Source organism: Lepeophtheirus salmonis, chromosome 3, assembly GCF_016086655.4.
Source record: "Lepeophtheirus salmonis chromosome 3, UVic_Lsal_1.4, whole genome shotgun sequence".
Lineage (NCBI taxonomy): Eukaryota > Metazoa > Arthropoda > Copepoda > Siphonostomatoida > Caligidae > Lepeophtheirus > Lepeophtheirus salmonis.
The window spans coordinates 23,366,794-23,392,426 of record NC_052133.2 but is presented as its reverse complement, the minus strand read 5'-3'; the positions used below and the strand labels follow the sequence as shown (position 1 = coordinate 23,392,426).

General features: G+C 29.8%; 1 protein-coding gene across 2 annotated transcripts in view; it reads left to right on the top strand.

The window, feature by feature from the left end:
• The window catches only part of LOC121114726 (sodium-independent sulfate anion transporter), a 50,876-nt gene continuing 25,243 nt past the window's right edge, over positions 1-25,633 (top strand). Inside the window, exon 1 of one of the 2 annotated variants that reach the window (XM_071887199.1) lies at positions 1-19. The gene's annotated coding sequence lies outside the window, so the exon portion shown is untranslated. Of the gene's footprint in view, positions 32-25,633 lie in introns of both variants that reach the window. The other variant, XM_071887198.1, reaches the window with a different exon arrangement.

The following is a 25,633-nucleotide window of genomic DNA, read 5'->3' as shown; positions in this document are numbered from 1 at the left end:
TCACAGCATGGACAAATAAGTAATAATATTCGTATGTATCACGTAATTTACAACATTGTATTTGATTTTTTTTTAACATAGTAAATCAAATCAGTATTTTTGTTATGGAGCACATATGAACAAAAGAATATCTAAAGTCATATATGGTTGAATAAAAAATATTATATAAACGCATAGTATTACATTAGAACATAAATATCACTATATTGATTACGCAATTTTAAATTGATTCCTTGTAACATACAAGAAATAATTACACGTACTTGATTACTTCATTTTTATAAAAACACATAGGTCAAATTGAGGCTAATTAATCTTTTTTCCAATCTGCTACCTATTTTCAAATCAAATGGAAAAAAATATCAGAAATAACGAAATTTTTATCAACAAGTACTAAATTTAAATTTACTGTATGCAACACAGTAAATAAAAGAGGGAAGGGGTGGAGTAAATCACGGATCCAGGTCCGCTATTAAGCTTGTCGGGGGCCTATAATATAATATAATAGCCATAATATATATAAGTAATATAATATAATATATACTATGTATATGTAACTGAAAGCAAACGTCAATTCTTCATCTTCCTGCACCCCCCTAGCCTCCCTCACGGCCCTCACTTGGAAAACCATTGAATTAAGCAACCTTAGTTTTCGGGGGCCCCTCCTGGAATTAGTATAAGGTAGCTGCAGCCCTGGTTGTATCTAATATCATTTCCTGGATACAAATTTTCAAGCAACGCCACATGTCTTAAGTGCCTGTTACTGAACTGAGCCTTTATAAAAAAGAACATTACATAGGCCCATAAATTTTTATTATATGAAATAATGAAAATGAAATAACATATTATTAGAAACGAGATACTTAAAAATTAAAGGCAAAAATAATATTTTGGATTCACGTTTATACACATTCAAAACTTATTTATATAACAAAAGGATATAAAGGAAAATTAAGCGGTATCTTACAAGCTCATACAAAATACTTGTCCCTTACTCTTATCATTTTCCATTTTTGTATTCAAAGGATATAAATTGGATAATAAGAATAAGGAAATTGTACGACGTAGCTCAATGGACAATGCACTCGGAGAAATTATTTTCTTGAACTCAATATGTGTAAGTTAAAAACCCGGTCGTTCCTAGAGAAGGAAATATACTTAAGGTATTTGGACTTCAAAGATATTTCCTAGGTCAGATGGAGTAAATGTAATACTATAATGTTATTTTATATTTCCATCAGTGCAAATCCATCTGACCAAGGAAAGGAACATTAAAAAAAAGGAGTTTATATTATTTACAGATATATATATGCGATTATTTATCAAATATGCTAACAATCCTATCAAATAGTTTGTCTTACAAATATGACTTTATGATACTTTTTATACCTACGTAATTCTTTCAAAGAAGTTCCCTTCAAAATTATGGTAAACCAAAACAGATTTGTTTTTAGTGGTAAATTTAATTCATATCTTGAATAATCACAAGCACAATATATTTTAAATCAGTGTTTTTAGTGCTGAGAGGAATTGATCTTATGGATTGATTCAAGCAAGAAAACTTTCTAGCAATCCAAAACATCAAACACATTCACATTGAAAACGAACACTCGTATTACGAGAAACTAGTGAATCAAGTAACTCGTAATCCGATATACAATATATTTATGTATATTGTACGTACTGTATAGTGTTATTTTGCCTTTGATTGTACATCAGCGACCGGGTAACTTGCATCCTTTCTCCTAAGTGTTTTTGATGAATTTTTATCTAATGAAGTTGTGATCAATATTCTTTTATTCTTGAACAGAAAACAATAAGTCTAAAATAATAATTATTTTGTGAAAGACGAAGATTAATTCTGAAGATTTGTTTTGAATTTATAGGTGTAAGTCCCCTTGGACTTGGAGTAGAATTGAGGATCAGCATCGTTGTAATTCCTGCCTATATCATTCCTAGATACGGAGTAGGGATTTGCCCATCTCTTTCATATTAGTCTTGACGTTTCATCTCATAACTGCTTGCAGTTATCAGATGAAAAAGGGCAAGACAATTATGCTGCTCTCCTCCAAAATATTCTTCAAATTGTCCTGTTGACCATGTTAATTTTTATATTTTTACATATCGGCAGGACATATATCATGCATCACTGTGCATATCCTAACACTTTTGAAGATTTTAACTACACATTCATGCACAATGAATTAAATCCGGGGAATAACTGAAGTTTTCTCATCTAACAATATCGACAAACTTGGAATGACATAGCTCAATGGACAAAGCGCTCGGAAAAATTATTCTCATGAACTCAATGTGCGTAGGTAGATTTCTAGGTCAGATGGAGTTAATGTAATACTATAATGTTTATTTATACTTAATCAGTACAACTCCATCTGTCTCAAATGATCCACCTTCAAAGAGGGAGAATTGGAGAGGTTAATTGTGACAAACAAAGGAAATATTTTTATGAAAGGAGTGTATCTTTTACATTTTTGTTGAATACAAAGTTGTTTTAATCTATTCAACCGAGTACATTCACAAATTTCCTATCAAAGGTTGATATAATTATAAAAATCAAATTTTAATTAACTTTATGCACCATTATTTTACAATCGAGACATATTTCAGTTTTTGCTTTCCTCAAAGATAAATCCGTTTGGATAGTTTATTCTTGGTTTTTCCTCTAAATATAATTTTCTATTGGAGTATTCACAACGGCAGAAAGAGTATAATTAATCAAATATAAAGTTTACATTTGTAGAGTCAAGATTTTTTATTCGTCCTCTTAAGTAGATTCTGTTGACTCAAAAAATCCTTCATCAACATTTAAATGTTTGGAAAAATAGAAAAGTTATATAAATAATTGATTAAATGCTTTAGTTACAAACATATAATTTGTGTTTTAAATTTCAAAAGCATACTTACTATAATATGAATATTTTATAGATAAAGTTAGGAATATATTTGGTATTTCTACCCAAGATTGGGACTTTATATGCGACATTTTCCGTGTAAATGATTCAACCTCGTTTGTGATTTTATAAAACTGACATTTTTCATACACCTTCCCCCCCCCCCTTTGTCTCCATTTTTTAATAGAAAAATAACCTTATTTACTGTTTATAATTAGTAATGACATTACTTCGATAGGAAGATTGGAATACAACATTTTATTAATTAGATTATATGACTAAAAATGACAATACTCAAACACAAATCTAACTTCGTATATAGTTAGTACATATAGGCAGGAATTACTAAGATGTCGATCCTTAATTTTACTCCTAGACTTACACTTGCCGGGTCGAGCGAAATGGATGTAGCACTAATCAACTTGAGCAAACTTTTGCTCCTCCTGAGTCTCAATTAAGTCAGACGTGATAGATTACTTAAATGCATTTATTGAGCACACAATGACAGATATTATTTATGAGTTTGACATCAATTGCTCTCAATGACGGCCTTCAAGCGACCACGGAAGCTGGAGTACAATCTGGCAATGTTGTCCCTTCACATGAGCTTCCACTCATGATTTAGATCGGGGATTTGGGGAAGCCGGAAGTTCTTGGGCCATAAATCCATGTTCTCTTTCATCCAGGCTTGCACAACATTGGCTGTGTGGGCGGGTCCCCCATCCTGCTTGAAGACGTAGGATGCCTTGCCCGACTTCTTGGTGATCTTGAGGACATACGGGGTTACCTTGGTCTTTAAGACTCCAAGTAGTCGGGCAAGGCGTCCTACGTCTTCTAGCAGGATGGGGCACCAACCCACCCGTCTTGGACACTCGGTGTAGGTCTTCAAAGCGATCAACCCGATTGTTCTGCTTGTTGAAGACGGGGTCGACACAGAATGTTTTCTCATCCGAGAAGAACATCACAGGTTGGCATGATGCTTCAGGTTGTTTAGGAGGCGTTTGGTCCACTCCAAACGGACAACTGGTAGCTGTCGAGTAATTAATGTTCTTTCCACGTACCTCTTGGATTTTCCCCCGGCGGCCTTGATCGCCCTGGACACGGTGGAGGGAGCCACACTGACTTATTTCTGGCAAATTTGGCCATATAGATGGTGGGCTTCTCCTCAAACGCCTTCTTGGCAACTTTTGGGGTCAGTTTGGCCGGCCTTCCACTACTGGGCTCGATTTTAAGGTTTTTGAAAGTGTAGACGGTGTGACTCTCGATCCCAACAATCTTTACAATTTCAGGTGTGCTGTGGCCGGTGCAAATCAAAGCAGCAATGGGATTTATTTTTTCTTCCATTTTTGTTAACAAAAGTTATAGAGGTGATTGCAATAGCTCATTCCATAGAATAAAAAGTCAATTGTCGTGTGAAACACCGGAAATTTATGAATTACAATCATTATACCTCGAAAAATTCATCTATAGTAGTGATACATCCATTTTGCATGGCTCAGAATAACTCCCAAACAGACCCTCTTTCTTACTCTCCGTCTTTCATGAGAACACAAACTATTTATTACTTTATACTAAGATATTCTTGCTTCAAGAATGACATAATAATGATAACAGCTTTTAAAAATAAAAAAAACCGTTCCCGCTTTCTAGGACATATTTTATACAACTCTAGAGCTTTTTTCCCATTCGACTTTTTTGGATGAAAAAGGGATAAGGAAACATTTGAAAATACTTATGGTAGTTAGCCTTCTGTATTATTCCTATTGCCAATTGTTAATTATCTAGATATTATCATCGAGGAATAAATGTTACTTTATATATGGATATTAGTTACAATATACCTTGAATTGAAGTCATTGATTCATATAAATTAATATAAAAACAATATGTAATACCCTTTTTAGTTCCTAATACGTAAGGTCAGCCGGTTTAAATCGTATATAAGTCAACCGAAGATATAAAGTATAATATAGAGTGATGATATAGAGCTGCGTTTCCCAAAGTGGGGAATACCACCCCACTGGGGATGGTACTTTTATGTTAGGGCGGCAGTAATGCGAAAAGGGGCTATTAAAGGAGGGTAGATTAAAAAAGAGGTGATAATATATTTTATTATATAAAAATAACAAATTGATCTATAAAATTAAAAAAATGTGATTACAATGTAGCCGCAATGAATATGTTGAATATTATCAGGTTGATTGGATAGAAGAACGTGATATCTAGATTGTATTATTGTACTTTATTATTGATGCTTTTGGTTTTAGGTATTTTTATTGTTAACATTTTCGCCCCTTACATTTTTTCGACCTACATTTTTACCGCTGACAATTTTTCCTCGTAGAGATTTTACCGCATGAGATCTTTACTGCCTTTTTTTTTTTTATATTATCGGTTCGAACGTTACTGTGATCAGATTAATAATAGAGCTAGGAGAAGTTATACTTGTACTGCTTATATATTATTATAACTAAGGAGAAGGAGTAAGGAATCACTTATCTGGAATGCTGAGTCCATTTCAAAAGGACTCATTGACTTGTGGCACGTTAATGAATCATAGTCGTGCCTTAAGTTGAGGCTTGAAGAAATGGAGTAGACTCCGTGATTCCTTACTCCTTAGTTATAAATTATAATATATAAACATTAAATAGTACAAGATTACAAATTACTTCTTTATCATTATTCCTTTTTTCTTCTCCTCCAGATACGACAGTAAAGTTCGAAACGATAATAAAAAAAGCATAAAAATTCGATGAAGATGTCATGTGACAAAATCTGGAGGAAAATTACCAGCCGGAAAAATGTGGGTGGAAAAATTTAGGGGTAGAAAATGTTAGCGACCAAAATACCAGTTAAGAATGCCTTTATATTTTATCCTACACTTAGTGTACTTTTACTCTCAAATGCAAATAGACTACTTAGAATAAATACTTATACTTTAGTTAACACGTGGAATTACAAATAAGTAAGATCCATGAAGTAAAACCCAAATTTTCTACGCTAAAAAGTTTAGAAGTGTTTTGTGGATCACTTTAGAAATCTAGATTTTCATTACTTAAATGGGGGAAATCAATATTTAACGTAGATAGATTTTTAATCTTTCACCAAGTTTAATTGCTTTTTTTTGCAATCCGTTGCTTCGTTTAATCGCACCAATTGCTGGAAAAATAGGCATCTCAAACTAGCCTTCAAAATCACAAATAAAGTGTAATGGATCAAATAAAAAGTATAATGGACATTAAAACATTTTCAACCAATTTGTTTATGCAAAGTACATAAATTTTAACCCTACAGAAGCACCTTCAATCTTTATTACTGCACAATATGAACGCACTTCGTCTTAATTTTTAACCTCTCTTTTTTTTAATTAATAATTAAAATTAACTGTCTGGAGACCGTGAGAAGATATTCATATACTCGAATGACATATTATACAATTCAATTCCAGGTATTTAAAAGTACAACCTCTTTATGTTTAAGAAAGTGGCGTTGTTTTATTGAAATATCATATTTTATTAGATCACAGATTTTGGCGTAGATTATAACATAAACAGTACCAGTGTTAACTTCGTCAAGTCTGACGAAACGAAATCATTTCGTCAACAAAGCTTTTTTTCATGACGAAGACGAAAATCTGACAAATCATTACGAAGACGAAACGGACGAAGACCAAATTCTGACGAAGCAAAATTCTGACGAAGACGAAAATCTGACAAAGACGAAAATCTGACGAAGACGAAATTCTGACAAAGACGAAACTCTGACGAAGACGAGACAAGACGAAATAAAAGATAACTACGACGAAACAATGTCGATGTCTGACAAAGATAATATTATGACAATGACAAAACTATGACTTAAGATTACGAAGACAAAAAATATCAATGCTATTACTGATGCTAATGGTTCGTGCAACATACCCCAATAGTCTCATAACACAAAACTTTTCTTAAAGCGTATAAAATTTAATCAATAATTAATTGTCAACGCCAATTTACTGTTTTTTTATATGACCTCTAGACTATAACTAAATTTTATATATATATTATCCATTTGAATTCCTACTCGGTTTGCAAAGGCGGTCAGCATCCAGAATGGGGGATCAGGTTTAAAAACGTTTAAGAGCCATAACTATAAATTGGAAAATAACATTTATTGAAATTAAAAAGTAAAATATTCAAAATCCGTTAAATTTTATTCCCTTCTGAATCATTCATGAATCTGGGAGAAAAAATATTGATTTAATTTACTGACACATTGTCATTCTTTGGTGCCAGTGTTCCTTTGTCTTTGTATTCGTAGTCGTAATAGGCGAATATTACGTATTTAATTCATTGAAGGCCAGATCTTTTATAATATTGTTATAACACATAAAATTTTGTTCTACTCACTAGTTAATGTTTGGTAATGGGTCTGCAATCTGCATCAGATTCGTTTCATTGAAGTAAATAGACACTACATAATTTTCAACATTTTTCTTTTTTTGTTGAAAGGGGGGGAGGGGAACAGAGAAAAAAGTGACGAATATAACAATAATGAATTAGAATAAAATTTTTCTACACGTATTTTTTTCAAATTAGACACCTCATGGATTCGAACTTGAAGATGGAGAACTAGGAAATTACATTTATTTCTATATAATGTTTTTGTATAAACTGCATGTGAATGCATAATTACCATGTGAAAAAATGAAATGAATATTTCTTACAAAGTTTTTCTAATCACTGGCACTAATATTTGTATCGTCTGTACGCTTTTTTGTAAAATCATGACGTCTTAAAAGATGGTGTACTCAATTTTAAATAATTAACAAATTAAGGAACACAAAAGGGTGTTTAATATGAACTGAATATCAATAAATAATAACCATCACGTTTATTAAATTCTTAATTTTTGAACCATTCTAATTTTGAATTTCGAAATCAATGTCCAAAAATAATCATAAGAATGATCTATTTCAAGGAATTTTAATCTAATTAACATTATGTAACCCATTAGTTTGATAAGGATGCTTAATTTAGTTATTTGATCCATTTTTGTCTCAATTTTAGAAGCCGACACTCTTTATAAAATTATATTAAGTATAGTTTATAGAATATTGTTTTCTAACTTGTTAGTAAATATATATATATATTACTAACAAATAAATCCATATTACCTTTGCATAAAATTATTTTAATTTATAAAATATTTAAATATATCATTCTTTATTTTCCATAAAATAATACCAAAGTTTAAATACATTAAAGGGTTTGACCCTATCACCACATTAAACTAAAAATAATTTAATTTTCTAATTTTACTTTGAATCTTTTTTCCCATTAAAGAATGAATTAATGAAGACAGTTCTAAACAATAAAAAACAAATCATAGAAGGAAAAATAATAAATGAATTGAATTTGAGGACTTTTTGTCAACAGCTGATAAAATTTTGTCTCAATTCCTTCTCTCTAGTAGTCCAGTACTTAATCAATGTATATTAATGAGAAAAAAATCCAGATTAAAAAATTGGAAGTAATATGTTAACTTTCTCTTTATTATGCATTACTAAGGTATGTGCATATAGGTGTATGTAGGTCTTCTTTTCAATTTTGTCATCATAAAGTAATCATTTTATATTTCAATAAGCACTTACATAATATGTGGTTCTTAAAATGCAAAGAACTAACTATTAAAAATTAGGAACAAATCAGAACTTTTTTTTTGTTGTTGAAGGAAAAAGAAAACAGAAGTCTACTTCAGTAGTTCCCAATGTGGGGATTGTGAAACACAATGGAGGGGTTGCTACATGACTCTCAAAAAAGAAAAATATAGTTTAAATTGACAATATGGCATTAAAACATAAATGAAGATTAAAAAGTAACATATTTTTATTTAAATCTCTTCTGGATAATTTTAAAAGTACTTCTCAGAAGATAATGCTTACAAATACATAACTGGATACACTCATTTGACCTCCACAGCTAATCATCTTTCGTCTGATATGGAAGATAAAGTTATCAAACTTTCATGTGGCTCAACATTAAAAACAGGTTTTTTATTCTAAAACATTTGACGAATTCTGGATTTCTATTACGGTACCTACCGCTAAACAACGCAGCTTTAGATTATTTTTTTTCAATCCATTGCTTTGTTTAATTGCATCATATGCTAGAAAATAAGTCATCTCAAGATAGCCTTCAAAATTAAAAATGGGGGGTAACGGATCAAATAAAAGTTATAATGGATTAAAAAACATTTGTTGATCTAGTAACTCGTAAAGATCATATTTAATTTGTTGATGAGACGTACATCAATTTCAACCCGACATTAGTCATTCATTCTTTATTACTGTACGATATGATCTTTACGAGTAACTAGATCAACAAATTACTGAAAGTTCAGTTTTAATTACACTCCAATACACTTTACTGAATTATAAACGTTAATTCATTTATTAGATGTCCCCAAAAATTGGTCAAAGAAGTATTTAAATTAGTGATGTGCCACGAGAAAAACTCATAAAATGCTACTCGAGTTTTATGAAGTAAATAAAAAACGATACAAAAAACTCGGTTTGAAGGCATAAAAAGCCGATTGAAGTTTTGAAAGTTTAGCCTTTTTTGAAAATGAGACACAAATTCCATGACTTAATCCAACCTTACTTAAACTCTAGTTGTAGATACTGAATTTAGTAAACTATATATTTTTTATATAAGTAATAAGCATATGTTTAAATTAATTCTTGTACACCAGTGTACAGTAATATGATGCATTTAAGTAGCATATTTTAGATTATTTATATTCGATGTCTAATAACAAATAAAGGGACAGAAATAAGGAAATGTGTTAAATGAATAATTTTATTTCAAGTAACAAATCATAAACATCTATAAAAAATCAAAAAAACCACAAAACTTGTAAAATTCAAATAATTCTATATATTTCCAGAATGTTATTTTATTCATATAACCATAAGATAAGCAAGGTAAGGAAATATAAGTAATAACAGTACGAAAAAAAGGCGTGAAATTTCGATTGTAAATTTGTCATAACTTCTTTAATATTGAATCTAGAGACATGATTTTCGTATCAAAATATCTCTTTTATCATTATCTATTAGTTAAATAGGTTTAATGGGGGAAAAAAATATTATTTGAAATTTTTTGTAACATACCTACTATAAGCGCCAATAATTTTATAGTATTAGTAAAGCTGTTGAAAAAAATATGGGGTTAGAAAACAATAATTAGGCCTTTCAATTTATTAATGATCATATCTTTGATTCATCTCCTGAATCAAACCATATTTTCACACTAATTTAATCTATTTCAAAATGGTATGCAACCATAAAATTATATAATTACGGAAAAAGTGAAAGTTAGAGGATTCAAGGTACCAAAAATTGGAGCATACTCACTAATCTTATTAAATTTAGGAATAAATAATCATTGATTCTGGAATTGAATTATATTCAGAATAATCTCTCAAATCCATCATTAATATTTGATAGGCTAAATAAAATTATTAGGTTCGGGAAACAGAATTTTCGTATTTCGCGACTTTTTTTCCTTTTTTTAAACTAAGTATATCTTGTTCATTATTGGACACATCTGCTCATATGATAAGATGTATTAAAGGTGTGAGTGTATACTACAAACGCATTTCCAGCAGTATTGCACGTGGTCGGTATAGTCGTGAAATTCATCATTGAATATGCTTTTAATTTGTTGCATATGCTTTTAATTTGTTGCATAAAATTGTAAATGAGGTGTCTACAAGGGAAAACACGATGTTCCAATTTCAATTCCAACCAGCTTGGATCTTTATACATTACATATGTTTACATGTAACAAAATATAGCTTTTGAATTTAAATTTGCACTTATACTCTAATAAAACGTGTCACTATAAGCAAACCCAACTTTAAAAGGTTTGATCGAGGGATAAATATCGAGTAGGTATGGCACCTATATATGTAGAGATTCTTTAATTTTGATTTTTATCCTAGCTTGATTTCAAAGGTTCAAAGGGAAGGATTTTCAAACCTTCGTGAATTAGTTGAATCAATGTAACCGTCTCACTATCATGGGACTTTTATCATGATAAAATATTATGAAGTAATAGGAAATAGGTAATAGAAAATAAAAATAAAAAAACTTTTTTTAAAAACTTACTTCAAAATAAAGAAGGAAAGGATCTTATGAGCCATGCACTTCTTATTTCTTCAAAAAAATAGACCCTTGAAATTAATTTCTTGGGTTACTCTATCTAATCTTTGGATGAATCACTTCACGTTAACGAATACTTTTAATCTAATTATAACTTAATATTAATAATATCTCTTTTATAACGTCTCAAATAATAATGCTAAATGACGATGAAGGACTTTTGTCAATAGCTGACAAAGTTTGGTCTCAAAGTCCATCCCTCTATTAGACCTTGATTTAGTCTAATAAAATTTTATTAATAGTTTTTAATATTGATGTGCCACAAGAAAAACTAGTCAATTGGTACTCGAGTTTTATTAAGTAAATAAAAAAAGACACAAAAAACCCGCCTTGTGGACATAAAAAGTCGATTGTTACTCGGAACTCGTCAAAACCTCGTAACTTATCCAAACTTGGGATTCTTTGTTTTTCTTTTTCAAACCCATTATAACATCTATAAATCTTCCTAAACTGACTTCTTTTCTCTGTTACATTTAAAATTTATGTTTTCCCACAGGCAACACAATATAGAAATATGTTGACTTTTATACAATTAGTACTTTTAATCCCAGTTCGTTTGAAAAGTAATAATACTTTAATTTTTTTAGACAAGTAGGAGTACTTAATATTGCTTGAAGTTACAAAGTTTATCTGTTTGTAACTCCCAAGAATAGATCCGATCTTGTAATCTTGCTACATAAAATTTAAAAAAATAACTTTTAATTGCGTAAACATTTTAGTTTAACTGTTATTAGAAATAGATAAAACTATGTATGTAATATAAATAGTTCTCAAGAAAGACCTCATGTGAAGTATATGGAGAACCATTGCTCTATGACAGGGATTTTCGACCCTTTACAACTAATGATACACGTGTGATTGTCAGAACATTTCCAAGACACACCTTCCCAAATAACTTAGTATTAAGCCTAATATGCTTGTACAGAAAATAATAAACGTGGCTGGATATATGAGTTATTACTTGTTTTTGATTTTGTGACAGTCACAATGGAAAACTCTGCTTCACGTGAAAGCATATTAGGTGGTGTTGAAAGGCAAAATAATTTGGACCGTCGGTTTTGACAGAGAGGGATATTGACTTGCAGCCAATTTCTAGAATAAAATACCAAATAACTTTGTAAGGTATTTTATTAAAAAAAAACATATTACCCCTTATCTAGTGCATAAATAGATACCATACCATATTAATGGGATAACATCGTTAGTAAGAGAGACAGTTATATGATTAGAATAGGAAATACGATGGGTACTTGAATAAAAATCCTCTTGGTATTTATGATCAAGATGTATTTTGATAAAAAATAAATATAAAATGACACAATATTAATTAAAATAGTGAAAACAGATACACTTGCAAATATTAAAAAGTCTATGTATATAAGAGATAATCCTAAGATTTTATCTACTCATTATTTAAAATACAACACGTTGCCTCACGCAACGTTTCTAATTTATCGTCACTCAACCTGGGATATTTCTTCATCCCCTCCCTGACATTGTCTGATTATTATATATTATACAAGGGGAGGTTTATCAATGATAAAAGGGCCAATTTCTTTTCAGCACTGTAATTGGAGGGCCACATGTCCATTTTTTTGTTTTTTCAATTATCATTAAATATATATTCTCTTCTTTTTGCTTCTTCTGGACGTTTGTCTTCTTTCTGTGAAGGTTGAGATTTTTCCTTTTCCATTGGTTCCTTGTTCATTTCAAACAATATCTTCCTTTTTGTTATTCAGAGTCCTTAATGGATCATCAAATGTCTATTCCTTAAAGTCAAGCTACCAGATACATCTACCCCCTCTGTATATTGATCCTTATCCCTGACTTCCATTATAGTGTCAGTCCTTTCCCATCTATTAGCACGAAGTCTATGTTGATTTTCTATTATTTCTCTATCACCAACTTCCAACACTCTTCTGCTTTTAGAACCAATACAGTAAAAATCTTGATTATAATATGCAATTTACATACATACATTTGTTATAAAGTATATTACATACATTCATTTCTTGAATTTATCATGTCTCTTTTAGTATAGGATTCCAAAGCTCAGGGATTCAATTTTTGTATATTATTCATATATATATATATTCATTCATCATATCATTTGGATGGAGGTTAAAATGTGTTATAATATGAGTAAAAATAGCAGATTTACATTTCAAAATCTTTCTAATAGATAGGAGTTATAATTTTTGTCTGACAAAAAGCTTTGTTTGTACCATGTGATGAAAGTTCATTAATTTCCATTCTTAGGGCGAATTCTTTTCAAATATTTAATTAATTCACAAATCATTTTAGTGTATGATCTCACATCAATAACTCTATGCAACAAAATGAAGGTTTTGGGCGTCTGCAGGTTACTGCCAACTTTTATTATTGTTATTTAAGCCGTAGAACACAAATATGACCATGGAAACTTCCTACGGATATCGGTTTGGCCTATTAAAAAAATCAAGTTTTTAGGGTATAAGTTATACCCTAAAAACTTGATTTTTTAAATCGTAGTTATACCGTATAACTACGATTCAGTGCCATACTTCGACAAGAAAAAACTATATAGATGAAAATAAAAGTAAATAGAAATTAATACAAAAATTTCAACATTTTGAAAAATGAATTATTCATTACTTTATCTTGATTACAATTAATAGAAAATGTTTATGACCACCCAATATCGAGTAAAATGAAGGACCTTACTTAGAAGCTAATATCATTTTTTACCTGTGCTCTATACTGAGGAGAAGTTATAGAATATACTTTATATTTCAATTTAAAAAAAAATGCATTTAAAAAATGGCGGTTTTGATTTATTTTTGGCCAAATTAGTTTTTAATTAAAAAAATTAAGAAATTTAAATCTAATAACCTGGTTAAAGTGCATGAATATAGATTACAATAATATTTCCGGGGGAAATGAATCGCTTATGAGTTCAATTAATTAATTATTTTGAATATAAAACATCTATAAACTGGTATTCATCCCCTTACAACTAAATTATTATTAATTATTTTATTAAAAATCATAACAAACGAATCAATTTTTTTCTTCAGAATATTATTCTATTCTATTATATTTCAGTATGCTTGGCAAAATGCCGTTGCGGGGTGTAATCATTAGTCTAAAAATCGTTCAAAAAATAAAAAGACTGCTGTCCTATCAGTCCGATCCTTTTAAAATTTGTCAGTTCTAGGACTGGTCCTTTAGTTACTAAATTTTTCCTTTCAGCCGTTCAACATAACCTCTTTCAAGAAGCTAGATACCTTAAGTGCAAGGAATACTAGAACTAGTTTTTTTTATTACTTGGTTTAAAGTATTAAAGTAGGGGTTGTATTATTAGAACTTATTATTATACGTTCTAGATATCCTTTATTATTTTCTTTATTTTTATATTATTCAATTCTAGCTAAGAGTGAAGAATAGCTATAAAAATAGCTTTGACCGTAGGACTGAAAGACGGAAGTATTGGCTCTTAGGATCGTTGTTTAGTAAAAGATTGGACTGATAAAAAAAAAAAGACTGAAGAGGGGGGGACGGGAGACTGATTCGACAATTAGTCCAAGTGTCGATCCAACACTTATAATCATGGAGTGCACAAGAGAAGAATAGGAACAAGAGAAAAAATATATATATCTTAAAACAAATCTCATATATCTTATTTGGGTCAATAAACCATTGATATTTGTATTAAAAATTCCATGGACCAAAAGTTGAGGACTGGTCCCATGGATTTCAAAAATCCATGGGCCCTCCCCGGCGGACGCCCCGGCACCATGGCATCCAGTCTGGGAGTGAAGGGCTTGTAAACCTTGATGACGTAGTCATTGGACATATCAGTCCACTCCCTTTCAACGTAGGCCTTCATAAAATAAACATTGCGGAGGGAACATTGCAGGTCTTGCTCTCCATGAAGCCCCATATTCCATATACTAGTGTCGAGCGGTACGGTGATGAGGAGGCCCAAAATCGGTATGGTTTTCTTTCCACCAAGCTTGAGTTGTTATGGCCTTGTCTTGTCTGAATCTTGTTGCCAATAGTAATCCCCTTCGGGATAGTTGGCTTTCAACCAGGACTTCACAACCACTCACAACAAAGTGATGGGCGCAACAAAGATCTGCAATTCGTTGTCTTTTTGCCTTCATTGTTGTTGGTTGTTAACGGATCACAAACAATAATACATTGTATAAAACCTTAGAAATAAATTTTGATATTCTTAAGTATAATAAATACTACTCAGGATATTATGTTGATGTAGCGATAGGGATCTGTGATTTTATGTTTTTTAAAGCTGTTGCTGGTGCATACGTCTTGATGAATTCATGTCTCTAAATCTGTAAGTTTTACGTATCAAGATGGCTTGATATTAGAAAAATGAAGAAAGGCTCCCTTAAATATTTTCCTCGCGGAGGTCTGGCATTTCCTTTCGATTCCAGATTCTAGCTCTAAATAAAAAAAGTATTACAATTTGCATCTTTATGATTGAGGGATGACGCCCACCAAGCTCTACATTGGTGACGCCTCATAGGTCATTAATCCCATTAGTAAAAATGCGACATCTGTAGAGTACTATAATAAGGTAAAATATGGTCCTTTGGTACTACTGTTCAAATAATGATTTTTTAACATCAGTTGATAGTTTTATGATTTTGATAGGAGACAAATATATGATTGCTTTTCACCACAAAAGAATTTAATGCATGGATTTTATCAAAAAAATTTCATCTGTCACATAAACAAAATACAATGTGTCCATCATAGCTTAGTTTCATAGTATCAGAGAATATAAAAAAAATTCTCCTTCCCATAAGCTGGATTTCTGATCAAATTCAAGTTTGAAAATGCTTTCTAGTAACACATTTTTACTAAGCATCTAAATATTTGTAATCTAACAGGGAGAATATATTTTTTTGGATCTCACAGCGGGTCTACCCCCTTGTTTTTTCATGTTGGTATCCTTCCGCACTGAGCAATGCAACGCTTCTGCACCACACTCGCACTGAAAGCAGGTCGCCCCCATCGACAGTAGTGTTAGTTAATGCAAGGGCTTGCCGAACTCACCGAACCCAGGTTATGAACCACTGTTCTAGGACTATATTATCTTTTTTATATATCTTTCTCTGCTAAAACTCTATCCCTCTCAATTATTTCACTAATATTAAAATTTTATACAAATCAATGTCACACGTTGGTTGCGAGGGTCAATGGGCACGTATCTCCTGCGTTGTGGGAGTTTACAGGTTCCACAATATCAGTATTCGTAAAAAATGAAATCATTGAAGGTAAGTGCACTATTCATGGAATTTTGAAATATAATAATTATTTTCATTCATCTGTGTACTGAATATGTTTAAAAAAAATCCAAGTTCAAGGCGCTCTAACTCATCATCAACTTAACCCATAAATCCCAGACAATTTAGGTATTAAATCTCAGATGCTCCAGACAGGATGTAAAAAGAAAAGAGGATTAAAAAAAAAAAATATCGAAATAATATGTAAATTAAAATTTTGGCTCTTTTGCATGATTTAGTTGAATGTCCTTTTTAAGAAAGAAATCCTTCAAAAAAAGAAAAAAAAATAACCCCTATTTTCTCATTCAATTTTTTCTTTCACTCTAATATGGTTTGTAATATGGAGTTTAAATAATTATCATTGGTTTTTTTGCTTAAATCGTTTCATAAGGCAAACTTTCCAGCTTATTTTACTTATTTTTTATATACAAAAATATAAGAAATGTTTCTTACTTAGTTAGTTTATTAAAAAGATAACTGTGCATATATATTGTATATCTATGTATAAGGATTGAAAGAGAACGATAGAAACCTAACAAAGTCAGAAAATAACATTATTCCAAGGACAAATACTTTACGTACATATGATATTATGTATATGTGTATTTTTTGTTTTCTAAATTATAATCTCCACTCTCCAGAGTTTAGTTTAGTCAAATGCCATGGATATCTTATTTTCTTCTTGAGTCATTGTTTCTTGCAAAATCTACTTCTATTCAAAAGTTTTTCACTTTTATTTCGTATTTATTTCTTAAATGAAGTAGATTACTTTATTATGATTTGCCTTATTCTTTTTGTGAAATCACATAACATAAATCATTAAATGTTTCTAATTGAAGATAATTTTTGAAGCATTTAAATCATTCAATTATTATTATATAAAAAAACAACTCATGGATTTACATACTTTAAAACAAATAAAATAATAGTACTAAAATGACTTTTGATTATGTCAGTATAACAAATCTACTTCATATTATTTAAAATTATGTACGTAAAGAAGCCAAACACAACTTTTCATTTTAAATGAAACAAACTGTGATAAAAAAAATCAGTTAAATATCATATTTATTTAGCATAACTTTGTTCTTTTCATTGATCGAATAAATAAATAATATATTCAATTTATAAAATAAGTTTTAATATATGAAATAAACCATGGTATCTTTTTTTAATTCAAGCAAAATGAAAAGGTCAAGTCATTAAAGTCCAAATCTGTAGTCAATATACGCTTAGAAGTACCATATCAAGCATATACAGTTCCGTAGCGATGGGGTCCATTAGGGGATATCCACCTCTCAAAACGATGATTATGCAACTGAATTATAAACATAATTTAAATTTTATTCCACTACAGTATTGTAATCATATTTTAAATTATTGTGCTCTACAATCGCAAATTTTTAAATATACCTACTCTCCAGACTTATAACTAAAGTGTAATAATAACATAAATGGAAAGTAAATTGTCTTTTTTAAAATTAAAAAAGTCACACTTAAATTTAAGTCACTTTATTTGATACTTTTATCTATATATAAAGCAAAGTTTAAACGTCTGTATGAAAAACGATGTTACATGATGTATATCATAAACATATGTATTTTAATTTAAGAAATAACAATGTAGACGTGTTAATGAAATATTACAGGCTTGTGCATATAGCATCAAACGTGTATACAGTGTGCACTGTGTATAGTGTTCCCTGATGTAAATCTTAGAAATATAAGAAATAACAATGTTATCATATTAATGGAATATTGCAGGCATGTGGATGTAGCGTCGTTTTTGTTACTGGTAAAAATGTATATCATAATATTAAATATATTCATTAATATTTAACAGTACAGGCTGGTCCATAATAATTAGGAAAATCTTTAAAAGTTATAACGAACGAACTAGATGATGAAGAAACATATTTTTTATTTCATTGAAAAGCTACATTAAATGAAATTTAATTATTGATAACCTCGGCCACACGGTGCCGGAAGCTTTGGCAGGCCCGCGCAACGACGTGTGGTTTGAGACTAGTCTTTTTGGAGAAATGTTTTTTTATATTTGGCAATTTTATCAATAAACTTTTTTGAAAGATTTTGAATTTCCAAGAAGCTAAATTAGAATGTAAAACTTTTTTTTTCCTTATTTTTTTGAAAGACCAGAAGGATTTTTGTATTAAGTTTTTTTTAAATAATGATTATTATTATTAATATTTTGACATAAATATATTTTTTTGACAAGAAAACCATTTTATATAACAATGGCGATGAAAATTATTTCTTAATTTGTGGAAGACTACAGCCTCTCCAGCTTCCCTCCCTGAAGATACCCCTGCAAAAATGAATATTTAATTGAAGCTCTCATATGTTTCAAATTAAAAATATACTTACTTTTTCTTTATCATTTCAAAATTATTGAAGGTAAACTCTTGAAATTTAGTCATTACAATTTGAAAGTAAGATAAATCCATCAACTGAAAGTGCGAGTTAAAGTTCTGTATAAACGTGTAGTAATTCGGAACTGAAGAAAGTTTCCTAAAAAGTGTCCATATCTTATTTTTCATGAGTAAAAGCCTATTAAACATCATCATTTTTGTAATGGTGGAATGACATCTTGTCTTTTTATTTTTTAAATGTATATAGAGAAGGGAGAGGGATTGGTTTCCTAAGATTTTGATATTGTAACCTATTAAGTTACAAAATCAAGTCACAATTTAAAGCTTATCTATAGAAGATAAGAGAGGTAAATATAATATAAGGATTAATATTGATGACTTCTCGTGCACAAAGAAAACGTCCTTGTTGACTTTCTCGTTGTCTAGGAAGAAGTGGAGAGATATCTTGTTGCCGTTGGATGTCATGAAGACGAGGACCATGACCTGATCTCGATGTTTGGTGTTGAAGGTTCCTTTGAACTGATCTCTTGATTCAGCCAAGAAGCGAACATTTCATCTTTTAAGAACAGCGTTCACTGTGAAGATCTTCCTTTTGGAGATCGACTTGTGCACGCTTTGCTTGTTGCTTGGACATTTTTGATTGCACAAAAACAAAACAAACATCAAATAGTAGCTTTTTGTCAGCTCTTTTGAATGGTTTCAAGTACAAAATTGTCAGAACTGACAACATATTTCAGAACTTAGGCTAGACGGCCTCTAAGATGATTTTAATTTTTGAATCCTCACCATGATTTGTGAATAAATTAAAAAAATGTGCTATCAACTTCTAATAACATACCAACATATATGCATGAAAAAAAATTATCTAAATAAGAAGTCCATTTTTTAATTTTTGTCAAAAAATCACCTATCGAAAAAAAAGGCTTTTACATTAATTTTGAAAAAAAAAGTGGCAAATATAATTTATTGAAATTGTAAAGAGGAACACAAACCTAGCAAGATTTTATAACTCGCGTATAATTGTTCATTTTTGCAAATATTGAAAAAAATCTTCTGGATATTAAAAAAAAAAAAAAAAAACTCTACGGTATAAATATTAGAGTCTAAAATTTTATGTACAAAGTTCTTTTTAAAAATTGAAAATTGACGTTAACAGGAAAAAAGAGAACAAAATAAAAATAAGTGAAAAATAATTTAGAAAATGACATATATTTTATTAAACATCATTTTTTATGTGTCAAATTTATATGCAAAACGAATTACCGGTCAAATTTCTACAACTTTATTTTATCTGTAAATCCAATATTCTATTGGAAATGCATTTTTTTTTGTACCTGAAAAAAAAAAAAAAACTTCACTGATTTCTTATTTTACCCATAACTATTTTGATTTTGATTAAATTTAGAGAATGTATAATTCACATAGTTGTTTTTTGTGACACCGGTCATTTTTTGATTTATAACTCAACCCCTATCTAGTGTCCTTAAGCTCCAAAAACAGTTTCTCGGTTTCGTCTATAGAATAAGCCACCCAAAAAAAAACAACAAACAAAACAAACAAAAGAAGGTTAATAGAAATACAATGTGATTAAGCTTACTAGAATTTTAAATGATGTATCGTACAGACTGCTAGGCAAGATAAACAGATTTTGACAAAAACACACAACCAATCATTTTCCATGACGTCACTATAAAAAAAGGGGGAAGTCAAACCTCAGTCGCACACGCTTTACGGTATAACCTTTTATTTCTATTAACCTTTGGTTCACTGAAGTGTTTACACACAACATTGCACGCATTTTTTCTTCCTTGTTATTATTATTATTCCTATGTAGTCATTTTTATATTTTCGAAAATAATTTATGAAAGAAATGCAATAATAATAATAAAAAGGGAGAAATTATGGATGTATAATGAGTGCATAAGGACTTCAGTGAACCTACCTTTAGTCCTATTAGGTTAAAAAAAGTACCCATGCAAAATTTCAGCCTCCTAGGTTCATTGGTGTTGCCAGCCATACAGAATACACACAGACACGACCTTTATTTTATATGTATACATCTATTTACAGATTATTTTTAATAAATATGCGAAGTAATAAGTTAGCTATGCTTTGCTCCTTCTACAAAAGGATAGGAATACAATTTCTTGTTGATCCTTCGTCGTTTGTATAATACATATATTGGTCATCTTATTATTTCTATTAATAAAATTTGGCTATCATATAGAAATACATGCATTGCTACGCTTTTCATAAAATATTACTAAGCAATATTGAATTTAATACTATGTAGGAGCTTAATATTACGAAACATAGTTAAAATTTTTTGGATAAATAATATGACAATAAGACAGTAACGACGAAAAGTAAAAAATTAAAAAATGTACAAAACTAGCTATTCTAATGGAATTATAGTACATATTAGTTTGATTTATGTCAAATATCAGTGTTTATCATTTGTATGAAGTCAAGTTCAAAGCAGTATTTAAGTTTTATTTCATTTTTAAAGCCATTTGATGAATTGCCACTTGGTTCCTTCGCAAATCCTGGAATTTCTTCTTGATCACACTGATAAGTTCGTATTTGGTGTTGTAGGGGGTTCGTTTGTTTTGTTGTTTGACCACGCCTCACACACATCATATCCCTCTGATTAAGATCTGGCAAGTTTAAAGGGCAAAAGTAAGGCAAGAACAAGTTGTTAAAATTTTCTTGGAACAATTTGAGACTGAGCCCGTATTGCTGTTGCAACAAAATCAACTTTAAAGGCCTTAAATTCCCTCCTTACCTTGCAAACGAACGTCTGCAAGGAGATCCCAGAGTTTAAACAATTGCTAGCAATTGCAAAAGTAGTAGCAAAGTAGTCGCTCGAGGCACAGATTCCAAGGTTTCTGTGCCTTTTCCAAATATATGGACAATTAATTCGTCAATTGATTTCCAACTGGTGCCAGTTTGAAGAATCGATCTATCTAGAAAAAATCAGCTGTCTAAGTTCTCGCATTTACCTAAGAGAGAGCACCAAAGTGACGGCAAGATAGCTTGTGCACCCTGTACTTTGTCTTTAATTTGCATTCAAGTATGAAAGGTTCCACCCATAGCTAAAGTGTAAACTCAAGTCGACACCTGTTGTTCTAATTCTAGAGAAAAAAGATTCATATTTGTGAAGCAAAGATCAAATATAAAAAATAGGGAGTTGACATTTTTATTAAATTACTTTTATTTTTGTGGACGTCTTAATGTGCATAATGATTTAAGTATGTATATTAATTATTAACTAACCCTGAAGTAATATTGAAATCATTTGTTCATGACGTAGTTATTCACTGATTTGGTTAAAGTATTTTTAATTGGTAGTAGACTAATTTATTTATTTTAATTGAACTTCCCCCACTTGGCATGAGGGAAATCATTAGTGAGTTGTAACTTGTGATTTGATTTCAAGTTGTATTGATTAATTAGGACATGTCATGATTGACTCGAGACTTGACATTGAATTGCACTTGTCTTCTTTGTACTACAGCACAAAGTCTTTATATTTATGTACATAATTGAAACTGCAAAGAAGTGTTGAATGCAATACTTCTGTATATCAATGTATCTACATACAATGATTTGATATATGTATAACACAAAAACTACCATAAAAGATAACATAAAATGAAAAAGATATAAGATTTTGAATTATAATTGATATTCTACATACGATTCCAACGTTTTAAGTAACCATTTAAGAAAGGATAGAGACATTTCTAGATATTACAATCCTCCCAGGGCCCTCATTATAGAACATGCCCCTGTCTATTGGAAATCTAAATCCCATTTCCTTTTAAAATAAATTTTAAATTAAATTTAGTACTAAAATTGAAACAATTTGGCAGGAGTAAACTAAAAAAAAAGAATATATTATCCACAAGGTGGTTTGATAGTTTGGAACTTGTTATATAAAAATGGCGTATGTTTTGAAAAAATTTAACAGCGCCACCTATGTGAGAAAAATATGTATAAGTTATTTTTTATTAAAAAAATATAATTCAGGAAGTTTTATTATTTTGCCACAAGACTATGACTCTTTGTATAGAAACGAGTATAAGTAAAATACCCATGCCCATAGAGATAAAATACATAAGAGTGTTGATGTGAAGAAGTAGTTCACACCGTCATAAAAAGAAATAGTTGATCAAAACATTCGAATTGTAATAGTTACGTATATTAAAAACATAGATGACGCTTCAAATGTTTTTATTTTATTAAATGTTTATTGTAATAATAATAATTTATTACTATAGTTATATGAATTTAGAGATGACTACCCATAGGTTAATAGAGTATTTTTAAACAGATTACAATTTTTAAATATAATTTCATTTAGCTTATCAAAATATTAATGATGGATCTCGGAGATTATTTTGACTATAATTTAATTCAAGAATCAATAATAATTTATTCATGCATTGAATAAAATTGGTGAGTACGCTCGGATTTTTGGTCCCTTGAATTATCACCTTTTCCCCAAATGATATAATTTTATGCCAGCATAACATTTTGTAATATATTTAAAAATGTATGAATTTATAGATTGATTAAGGAAAGAATCAAAGACATGATGATTAATAGATTAAGATGCCTATTTTTTTTTTCTTCAAACCAATATTTTTTTACAACAGCTATTATAATACTATAAAACTGTTATAGCTTCAAGCGGGAAATACTACTTTTTCGATTTCTTTGCTCAACTATCTCTTTTCTTTTGTCTGCTGTCGAAACGCCAAAGAATTCCCCTTGCCAATGACTCTAAGTATCTCTATGGTGATCCCCTATTGTCTATATAAATATATTAATACTTGGTAAATCCATGCCGAATCGTATAGATATAACATATTTGTAAACCAAGTACCTTTGATTTGATTAATTTTTGGTAATGATTGAGATCTAACTTACATAAGGATTCATGTGAAATTTTAAATAATTATTTTAAATATTTACGTGGATAGATTGCGTTCATAGATTTTTTTTCCTCCTCCTCTACTTTCGTCTATAGGGAGGATTGTAACACGAAAAAAAACTTTCAATATTTTTATTTTGTCTAAAAAACCCACAAAAATATTAATATGACCTTATTTTAAAAGGTTTTATAGCAAAATTCAGAAATATTCATAAAAACTCACACACCTAAGACAAGTGCTTTAATATATTACACTTTATCTTTAATTGAGCATCCCTCATTTAAACGACTCACATTATTTACTCTTTTTTTACAAATATTAATAAATCTTATTGTTAAAACTAAGCTTCTGGAAAGTCTCATCAAGCAAAAATTTGTATTCATTGAAATATGACAGACTGAAATTTTTCAATCTTTCTTTAAAATATGATCTCACATCAAATTGTCCAATGATTTTAACTTGAAAACTATACATGTACATTTTTACCTAAATACTTTTTCAAATGTTTTTTTTTTCAATCATTTGATTAGCTCTCTTTTTACACCATTATATTGAGAAAAACATTTATTTTATTATATTAAAAAAAAAAATAGGGAATTTATTATTAATGAATTAGACTATAATTTATTTCTAATTGAAACCAAAATGAACAAAATTATCCTTTTTACATGTGTTGTCAATGTTATTTAGAGCTTAAAAAAAGTTAAATTTGACCCATATCAAATTTGATGCACAAAGATCAAATTTAAGTTCAAAGGGCATAACATAAGCCCCAAAACGAGCTAATAAAGAAAATAAGTTTAAAATAAAACTAATTTTTAATATTTATTTTTATTTTCTAAAAATACTTTGTATGTTGCAATTGAACCACAGGTTCAGGAGATATATGTAGATATTTGAAATTTGGTGTACACCAAAGTTTTTGATAAAATTGCAAATATAAGGCATTGAATAAATATCTCAGGAACTAACCATATTACGAATACTTGAAAATGTCTACTATATTTCAGTTTGTTCTTGCTTTGGTCAGAATTTGTGGGTACTATTAGGTATTTCCATGATTCTAAAGCTATCATTAGTCGAAATTTATACAGATCAACGAGTTACAAATATATTACTGTTCATATATATAGTTAAATTGATTAGATGTACACACTTACATTTAAATAAACTCCAATTAATAACACTGAGAGAACATATGAATTTCATGCATTATACATTCATTTATATAGAAATTTGTTTTTTTCATCACTCTTCCAAACATCCTTTTGCATCTCAAAGAGACACAACTTACTCTATCTAAGCACTAAATTAATGTCATTAATAAGATTAATATATGATATATAATTTTCTAGTTCTGTTATAATATATATATATATATATCTTTGTTACTGACAATGGGACCTTTCGAGTGATTTCAATCATTTCATTGTGTTATTTAAATTGAAGCGAGGTTAAAGTTATTTTCCGGAATTTAAAATTATATATAATTGTAGTGAAGCAAAATTAAATGCAGTAACTTTTGATCTTACACGTATCTTGTAGGTATGGTGAGAATACTTAAATATAGAAGACTCACTAAAAATTTTGTCAAGTCATTTGAACGACTTTTAAAAGTGTCTGAATAAAAACATTTCCCTCGTTCAATGAGGAAGTCTTGGATTGCCAATTACACTTATAAATGTATGTATACATACATTTTAATACACAAACAAGTTACAAGGAAACTCGAGTATTCAAAGTTTTGTTTAGATCCAGAGTTGAAGATTCCTACACTATGTACTTCAGTTTCAATAACCTACGACTTCAGATTCGACTAACTCGTAGTAAAAAGACTCACGCCTTTAATTAGACTCGTAAAAAATGACTCGTCGACATTTTTTTTATTAGA